Raw genomic sequence first — 10,499 nt, forward strand, 5'->3', positions numbered from 1 at the left:
AAAATAATGAATTAGTCTTATTCTGGACACAAGACAGAGTGGAAAAATAGCAGTGCCGCAGCTGTTGGAAAGTTACTAACATTGCTGCGTGCTTGTTTTCTAATACCATTGTTATGTTGTTCAACATTTTCTGCCCATGAAAAACAGCTATTTATTATTGTTAAGGCCATCAGCTAACATTGTGCAATGCTGTTTGAATTATGATAAAATAATAAAATACAGTGCTTTCTTATGTGATAAAAAGAGGATGCAAGAAAAAGAGTGAAAAGAGGAAAATGAAAGAGCAAAGGAGTGAAAGACAAAGGTAAAAGGAAAAAAGTGCAAAAGAGGTTGGGTGATTTAACACATGGAAAACTATATTTACAGTTTATGCAGAGATGAAAAAGGGGGAGAGATAATGATGACATTAATGGGGGGAATTGAATTCCATTTTAAACTGTTTAGCATTATTTAAATGTGTATAAAAGTCATATTCACATAAACCTGTTGCTTTTTATTTTACTATTTGAGAGATTTAGTGCTGGACCCATAGCCTGCAGGGTATGATTTACAAGGTAGGAGCCAAATCACATTGTGAGCACTAGACTAAAGCCAAAGCTAAACATTTTACGTTTCTTCTATTACAACTCTTGATGCATTTTACAGGGGTCAATAAAAGTGTCAGTAAAAAGGTTTATAATGTATTCCTGTGTATATATTTGTTGCGTATACACTACTTTTTTGGTGTCCCTAAAGGGACTGCTACAGAGCACTCCCACAAGGGACTCCCTTGTTTGACTGGGAGACTTCAACATTCACATGGGCAAGAACAATGAGACCTGGAAGGGCATGACTGGGCGGAATGGGTCCCTGGATCTGAACAAGAGTGGTGTTTTGTTATTGGACTTCTGAGCTCATCACGGACAGTCAATAACAAGCACCATGTTTAGGCACGAGGGTGTGCATATGTGCACTTGGCACCAACATACCATTGGCTACGGCTTTAAGATCATGTTCTAGATACTCCGTTGAAGAGCGGGGCAGAGCTGTCAACTGATCGCCACCTGGTGAGAAGTTGGCTCCAATGATATGGGAGTATGTTAGTCTGGTCTGGCATACCCAAACATAATGTGAGAGTATGTCAGAACATCTGGTAGGCTCCCACCTCCGGCAGAACTTCAAATGTGTCCCCTGGGAGATGAGGGACATCAAGTCTTAGGTTCCTTGCCTCCATCATTGAGGTGGCAAACTGGAGATGCCTGTCAAGCCAGTAACCCCCAAAACCAATGGTGGACACTGGTGCAATCAAGCTGAAAAAGGAGTTGTATCAGGCCTTTATGAACTGTGGGGCTCCTGCAGCTGACATGTGCCAGCAGGCCAAGCGGCATGCAGCTTGGTGTTTGCCAAGGCATGAGATGAGTTTGGTGAGGCCATGGAGAATGTTTTTTTTTTTTTAAATTGGTGCCTTCAATGAGACTCTGGTCCACCGTCCAGTGGCTCAAAAGGGGGCAAGCAGTATACTATTAACACTGAATATGGTGGGGATGTGTGCTGCTGATCTCGACTCCAGACAGTGTTGGTTGGTGGAAAGAATACTTGAAGACCTCCTCAATCCCTCCAAAGCACCTTACAGTGAGGAAGCAGAGTCTAGGGACTTGATCTTTCTGGTGCTGAAGTTACCCACGTGGTTAAAAAGCTCCTCAGTGCAAGGCCCTCAGGACGGATGAGATCTGCCCGGAGTTCCTCAAGGTTCTGAATATTATGGGGCTGTCCTTGCTCACCCACCTCTACAACAACACGTACACATCGGAGGCAGGGATTCTGGAATGGCAGATTGGGGTACTTTCTCTCTTTAAGAAATGTTTGTTCCAACTACAGGGGACACTCCTTAGTCACCTGGAAAGGTCTATTCTGGGGGGCTGGAGAGGATGGTCGAATCTTGGATTCAGGTGGAGCAGTGTCCTGGTCATGGACGATGGAAGAGCCCAACCCCCTAAGCAGAGTCTTTCAAGGTGTATGGGAGTTTGCCTTATATGTGCTTCGTGGACCAGGAGAGGACATTTAATCGTGTCCCTTGGAGAGTCATGTCGGGGCTGCTCCAGAAGTGTGGAGTACAGAATCCCGTTCTACGCGCCATTCAGTCTCCCTGTGGCCATTGTTAGAGCCTTGTACACATTGCCGGTGGTAAGGATTTGTTCTGGGTTTTGACTGCCAGGGCTGTCAGTAATTCTGCTCATAACCTTTTTCAACAGCCAAGGGATCCTGTATAATAACCTCGGGAATGTTTCAGTTTTTTTGCAAATGATGTGGTCCTGTTGGTTTCATCAGACCTGGATCTCAAGTTCTCACTAAAGAAGTCCACAGCCCAATGTGAAGTGGCCTGGATGAAAATCAGCACCACCAAATCCAAGGCCATGGTCCCCAACTATAAAAAGGTGGAGTACAGGTTGAGGATGAGAACCTATGCCAAGTGGAGGAGTTCAAGGGTTTGGTTCATGGATGGGGGAGGAACGGAGCAGGAGATCAACAGGCAGATCAGTTCAGCATCATCAGCAATACGGACTGCATCTTTCTGTCATGGTGAGGAAGAAACTGGGACGAAAGGTAATCTGATTTACCGGTCGATCTACTTGAAATGAGTTTGTTCCGCAAGGTGTGCAGGGTTCCACTTAGAGATATTGTAAGGAGCTTGCTCTTCCAGGAGGGACTCAGGGGAGAGCCTCTGCATCAAGAAGAGTCAGATGAGGTGGTTCGGGCAATCGGTTAGGTTGCCTCTTGGGCACCTCCCTGGTGTCAGAGCGTTGCCCATGCCCATGTGCCAACCACAGCTCCCGGTCTCCAGCTGATTAGGACAGCTGTTCAAATGGCCACATCTGTCCTGTGTTTTGCTAATCCATTTCACCTGTCTAGCTCCCTTTTAAAGAACCCCTTAGACCAGGCATAAGTTTTCTAGTTTAATTGATGAATAGACTCCTCGAATCTCTGTTCTGTGCTTCAAGTTACTGTTGGCTGTTAAAGGCCAAAGGGGCTGTTTTGGTGGAGCCGTCAATAAATGTGAAGAAAGGAACTACTCTGAGTGTCTGGCATGGCCCACTGGGAGGAGGCCCCGGGGAATGTCCAGGACACACCTGGCCTGGGAACAGCTTGGGATTCCCGCTGGACCAAGTAGCTGGGTAGAGGGAAGTCTTGACCCCTGCTTCGGCTGCTTCCCCAGCAACCAGATCCCAGATAAGCTGTGGAATAAGAATGGATGGACTTTCTCCCACCTCCCATGCCCAATTAACAGAGAGTGATAATCATGCAATGAAAATGCTGAAAAGTTTAATGCAAATACAAATAAGCCTGCAATACATTATTTTTACTATGAATGAATGCTTTGTTAAGAAAACTGTCTCCGCCTATGATTGAGAACATGACTGGTTGTACTGCATTTTTGTATACATGACCCTGTCACCCTTTTCTGAACCCTGGCCTCTCACCCAATATCATCTGGGATTGGCTATCCTCTCTTATCACCCTCACAATAGGTGTTTTAGACGATGAATAAACTTGATTTGTAATCAATACATATAAGTTCTCATAATCTAACCAACTACTTTTTCGGATATTTTAAGACGGAAATGAAATATGAAATCATGACATCAAATGAGTGAATTAGCTAAATACCCTTTAATTATCATCCTGTTTGGTCGATAACACATCACTGTAGTTTGAATTTTCTGCTTAAATTCTGCACAGCTCAAGATACATCCAGCACCATCCAATTTTAGATTATGTTTTAAAGAACACAAAGCACACAGGAAATTGAACTTTGACACTTTGACTACTCCTATAGCAGCCTATTCTCTTCTGACTTTGTTTTGTGCAGACGTCAATATGGAACATTTATTCCACGGGTTCTCCAGGGCTCTGTGCATTCTTTGATGTTTTCTGATACACTCCACTTAACATTCCTCATGCACCTCTCATCACTCTCTGGCCTAAAATGACTGACAAATAAGTCATATCCCATGCAACAGGCACCTATTGGAATGCCAAGGGAAAGTAATGAAAAAGCATGTGATCTTGGCTTCCTGCCATTCTACAGTACAATGCTGAGATAATGTCTCCTTCTGCTGATGTTGCTCAAGTTGGCTTGTCATTTTGACCTGGGTAGCACAATTCTAGGCACACCTACAGAATATAAAGAAACAACTAGGCAAGTTTCAGAAAGGGGAAGAAGTTAGATTTCCTCTCACTGAATACCTGAAAACCAAAAGCGGGATTAAGACTAATCAGTAAAGCTGAGTAATGTCACCCATTTATTACATCTGAAACCTTGAGAATTAAATTGTTGTTGCTTTTGTTTGTTCTTTCTTTCTATTACAGAATGGCTTTGACATTTTATTCAAGTCATTGTTTTCATATGTTTGCATAGGAGAATTTTGTCTCTTATTGTTGAACTGGCTGGGTTGCTGTTGTTCCTTCAGGTAAAAAGCTGTACAGCATAATTCACCCTGCATCCCCAAGGAATCCTAGAAATAACAAACCACCATGTATGACCTTTGCTGACACTCTTGTAGCAACAGGCTCCCCTTACAACTCCTATCAACTTCCAGGGCAGTGCAAACAAAGGCTCAGTAATAGTAACCAAATATACAAGCTGAGTTGAGGTCTTGAATAGGTGGTGCAAACACATGCACATGAGGCAGATAAACAATATATTTTCTAGAACCCAGTACAATGAATACATTGGTTTATACATTCGGTATATATGTTCGGAAACAAAATGTTTGATTTTTCAAACTTATCCACAGTGACACTGGACAGAATGGTACTGCCAGGAGAGAAGCCCATTACAACTGATTTTATAAATATTTAGGCTTAGCCACATGAAGCTGATTTGGGTACTTTACTCTGCTGGTCTGCCATGAGCACTTTAGTTGAAATCTCCTTATTTTGTTCTGTGCCACTCTGCGCGAGAGTCACATTCTCCTGAGGTAATATAAATGCCTGATTTTGACAATTATGTCATCACACATGTTGTGCATGTGTGTTCACACACACACACACACACACACACACACACACACACACACACACACACACACAAACAAACACACACACACACGCGCGCGCATGCACACAGGAGCACATACAAAAGAACACACACACACACACAAACACACACACACACACACACACACACACACACACATATTTATGGACACAATCAAATATTCCTGGACAGAGCACTAACTAGATGACACTTTCTTGGAATCTGTTCTGATATTTTTAAAGGCTCTAAATATTAAGAGGGCACCCGTCATCAGTTGGGAAAGTGGATAAATTATTTGAGAAGCCAAAGACCCAGGAAACCCAGGCAGTTGTCAGTAATGGTTGAGTGACTATCCAATACCACGGTATTGTGGTGAGACAGCGGAGATGTTGTGGTCAAGAGCCGGGCTAAACCCTCTGGCTGCAGTATAGTGATCATGTGGTTGAAGAAGAGAACAATTACTGGAAGATTAAAAAGGACTTCAAGTAAAAACATGATGAACATTATAAAGAGCTGAAACAGAGATGTTTGTTTTTCCACTAAATGCTTCACTCCATTTCGTATTTTGGACATTTTTGTGGAGCTCAATCAAAATGAGGATGCAGACGAATAGACTGTGGTTCATCTTTGATCGTGATCTCAAGGTGCTGGCTCTGACCACACCACAAAAAGGAAATTTGATTCTATAATAGAATTAGCCCAAATGGGTGTGTTACATACAGTACATGACGAGATATTTTGAAAAGGAAAAAGCACAATGAATCTACAGAAATCATAATATATAGTTACTACATATGTGCACTTAGAAATACTCAATGAATTACTAGTATGTTCATTTTCGGTTCTCATGACAAACCAGACTGATGAATAACGCACAAAAAACAGAATCACGTGCAACATTTACATTTTTGATCCATTCATTGTCTAAAGTACTGCTGGGGTCATCGTAACTATGAGATTATACTCTACAAGGGGTATAAGTGTAAAAACCAAGTATCATGCCCAATCATTCAGGATACTTTTCATGTGTCAACAGTTATAGTGGAACTGGAAACATGGAGATCATCCGGTTAAGCCAAAATATTACATTTTAAAAAATGATATTGCACATTTGTAATTCTGTGAAAATGGAAACAAAAATATTCATATCAATACACAGCAAAATACCCTCATCACCTGGCCATCATCACTGTGATGGGATCTGCAGAGACCATGCACCCTCATTGGCCTGGCCTTACTGAATGTACTATCCTGTGCAAAATTCTTAGCACAACCTCAGAAGAGCCAATGACAAGCTGGTCACACAAGTATTATGTTTTATGTTTTCCCCATTGCTGTCTAATGTTTCACATCGAGGTTGGGACCATCAAGAAAACTACTGCTCAGGAAAGAATGGGCCCATTGATTCCCAGAGGAATAATTTTAGTGGAGGGAGTGTTTAACACAGGCCCAGCTAGGGAGAGCTATTAGCTGCTTCTCCAGCTCTCTGATCCATGACTGGAGAGGCTCAGTGTGTGGCAAGAAAGAGGAGCCTTGCCTGGCACAAAATCTGTCCTTTTTTCACTAAACAGGGACTGCTAAAATATCTTGGTCATCTTAATCTAAAGATTAAAGTTTATAGATAAAACAGCCATCCACTATTTTTCTTTGTGTGAATCAGTTATTGTTTATTCTAAATGTTAGTAACTGGCCAGCACATCTCAACAGCAAAGTTATAATACTGAGATAATCTATAGAGAAATACTATGAATCATGTAATCATGTAGGAAAGTATAGTACCTCTGTGTAAAAACAGGTCTCACAATTAGTCAGGATCCTCTGAGATTGGGCCTGAATTTTCTTGCTCTCAGGAGAAACTAAAGTGGTCCATCATTACCTCCTCCAGACTCCCCCTTTTCCCATTTCAGCACCACACAGAGCTAAGATATCAGCTAACACATTATCCTCTTAGCTCTGGAGACTGATAGCAAGCAGGGGCCTGGAGCCAGAAGCAGCCATACAGGGCAGGGAATAAAACAGGCATCACAGTTATGGCAACAATTCAAAACAGATCAGACTTTGCTCACTTACTGAGCCACTGATCTGCAGCTTAGCATCTATATTACTCATTCCTTTTAATTTTTATTTGCAATATAAATGCTTTCAATGGAGTCATATGCACACACCCTTTCCAGTTTTGTGATGCTATTTGTATCTGCTAAGATCAAATGTGAGTCCACAGCTGTGAAAGTGAACCAGTTTTCTCAGGATCTCAGAATATAAGCTGACATTATCCAACTAGTTTTGTGCATCATGACTGACCTTTAATGAACTTCTGATTGAATTTCCCAGTTCAGAGTTCTTAATGTCAAACCTACCGGGTTTCTTTATCATAAAGTGAGGGTACAGCGTTTAATAGAGCGTTCTATCCATTAAACATAATTTCAAAGTAGCTGAGAAGGTTTTGCAGGCAAATTCTTTGATACCCGTTTTGGTTGCCAGTCGTGCAGGTCATGGTCAGATCTTGTCATGTCAGCTGGACTGTTTTTTTTCTCCTCTCATCTCTGAGGTGAAAACATTTTCATGGAGAAAAACTAAGTCCAATTGTCACAAGAACAATTCACAATGAAAATTCTTGGGTACCATGTCTTTTTTCAATAATTAGAGTTCTAGAGCCCTTGAAGTGAGATGTCATATGGCTGGCAACAGCTGAAGATCCACCTGCACTTTCAATTACTCAGTGTGTGTACTTCTATTTTCTAGTCTAGACATTCAACACCTGCTGCACATTAATCTGTAATGGTGTCTGCTGCCAGATATTCCCATTAAACAGGACAACATCTGATTGCCACACCTTTTACTCCTGCCCAGCAGGGGTGTGAGCTGAGGTCTGCCATGTAGAGGTTGGCATTCACAGCTACCATTAATCCAGCTGATAGGCGCTGCTGGGTGCATGGTTCAGTCCACAGTGAGAGGAGTCAGAGAGGTGGCACGCAAAATGTAATTGATTTCACCTCCTTGATGAAGACATTGCCAAGTTTGCTGAAACTGTACCTCGCTCCTTCCTCAAAGTTCATGGTGTTTCTAGATGTAATCAACTGACCTTATTAGCCGCACAGTGTCTTCATTATTTCTCAAAGTTCTTTCTCAGGATTGAGTTTGAATTATAAGTCGACGATTAAACTTGAAACTCACCTTTTAATCACCTCTGATCTCTAAATACTACTATGCTCAGCATGCATTCAGTTCTCCAAATATACTGTAAAAAGAAAAAAGCCTACCAAACGGATTCCTCTTGGATATATTGTGAACTGGTTTTATAAAAACACAACTTGTAACAGCAAAGTCCGAAAGAGAGGCAAGCTCAACAAAATATCAGTTGTGCACTGTCAAGAGTACATTACAAAATTTTGAGACAGCTGCTCTGTTAAATACAAATGTAAAAGTTTATTCACCCCAAAACACACTAGTTTTTTTTTACAACAAATTGTATTGTATTCATTGACTAAGTGCAGTACCAGGGATACTTCATCCCCCCTCCAGCACCCCTGTCAACTGTTAGACGAGCAGTAATACAGCCTGTATTGATGCGAAATGGGTGTATTTTGTACCCTTGATTTTGACATTTCAACATTACATCCTATTACAGCTGACAACAAACTGTATCTTGAGTAGAGAAAGTGTCCCATGAAACACATTGTACTTTGCAATTGTGATTCTCATGCCATAGCAACATAAAATATTAAGCTGTCTTTATGCTGTCTAATGGCTTCTCCATTTAGAGTTGTTTTGTGCAAGCACAGCAAAATGAGGGATCTTTTGAACAGAGTGAATAAAAACTCTCTCTCACATCGTCACATACACACACTTACAGATAAATGTGCCAACCCGTAAGAAGCATGCATGTGTTTGTGAACATAAAAATTGTTGCTATTATTGTTTTTATTGTTTTCAAACATTGAATAGAGTGAGCACCCCCTCACACACATACACAAACACACACACATGCACACATACACACACACACACACGCACAAATCAAGAATAAGATATTGTAGATATTGTAGGTCAAAACTCAGAGGGACAATATCCCCACCCAAACACATGAAGAGACATTGAGTAGATGCTAAATGTAAATTTAGTAAATGTAAATCGAAACAATTCTGAAAAAAAATCCCTTTTTATTAGTTTCAATCTTCTACACGGACTGATTGGTTGCATGTCTCTGTTTGCTTCTTGCCCAGTTACAGCCAGTAATAGCTCCAGCAGCCCTGTGTGTGCAGAATAACTGGTATTCACAAGGAATAAATGAATGACCTCTCCCTGAGCTGCCATGTTATCATGGTGGAGGGTTTTGCACGTCCCTGTGATCCTAGGAGCTACAGGTAGGCCCAGAAATATTTGGACAGTGACACAATCTTCATGATTTGGGCTCTGCATGCCACCACATTGGATATGAAATTAAACAACTACAACAGTATTGAAGTGCAGACTTTAAGCTTTGATTTCAGGGGTTGAACAAAAACATACTGTATGATTTAACACATAGGAATTATAGTCATTTTTATACAAACACTCCTCATTTCAAGGGCTTTAAAAGTAATTGGACAAATAAACATAACCCAACGTAAAATGTTACTTTTCAATATTTTGTTGAGAATCCTTTGCAGGCAATGACTGCCTGGAGTCTGGAAGCCACTAGACGCTTGCTTTCCTCCCTTGTGATGCTTTGCCAGGACTTTACTGCAGTTGTCTTCAGTTGTTGGTTGTTTCTGTCTTAAGTTTTGTCTTGAGCAAGTGAAATTCATGCTCGACTGCGTTGAGATCTGGTGATTGACTCGGCCATTGCAGAATATTTCACTTTTACGCTTTAAAAAACTCCTGGGTTGCTTTTGCAGTATGTTTTGGATCATCGTTCATCTTTACTATGATGCATCATCCAATCATCTTTGCTGCATTTAGCTAAATCTGAGGAGAAAGTAATCCCTATAACATTCATAATTCATCTGGCTGCCTCTGTCTTTTGTCACATCATCAATAAACAAAAGTGAGTCAGTGCCTCTTGGAGCCATGCATGCCCATGCCATCACACTGCCTCCACCATGTTTTACAGAAGATGCGGTGTGCTTTGGATCGTGAGCTGTTCCAATTCTTCTCCTAACTTTCTTCCTCCCATCATTCTGGTACAAGTTGCTCTTGGTCTCATCTGATCAAAGAATGCTGTTCCAGAACTGGGGCTGGCTTCTTCAGGTGTTTTCTGGCAAAGTCGATTCTGGCCTTTAAATTTTTGAGGCTGATCATTGGTTGGCACCTTGTGGTGAATCCATTGTATTTACTCTCATAAAGTCTTCTCTTTATGGTAGACTTAGATACTGATACACCTACTTCCTGGAGAGTGTTCTTCACTTGAGTGGATGGTGTGAAGGGTATTTTCTTCCCCATGTAAAAGATTCTGCGATCATCCACCGCTGTAATCTTCTGTGCACATTCAGGCCTTTTTGAG

Source organism: Fistularia commersonii, chromosome 25 (genome assembly GCF_037954325.1).
Source record: "Fistularia commersonii isolate RoL2024-O1a breed Wild chromosome 25, RoL_Fcom_v1.0, whole genome shotgun sequence".
NCBI classification, from domain to species: domain Eukaryota; kingdom Metazoa; phylum Chordata; class Actinopteri; order Syngnathiformes; family Fistulariidae; genus Fistularia; species Fistularia commersonii.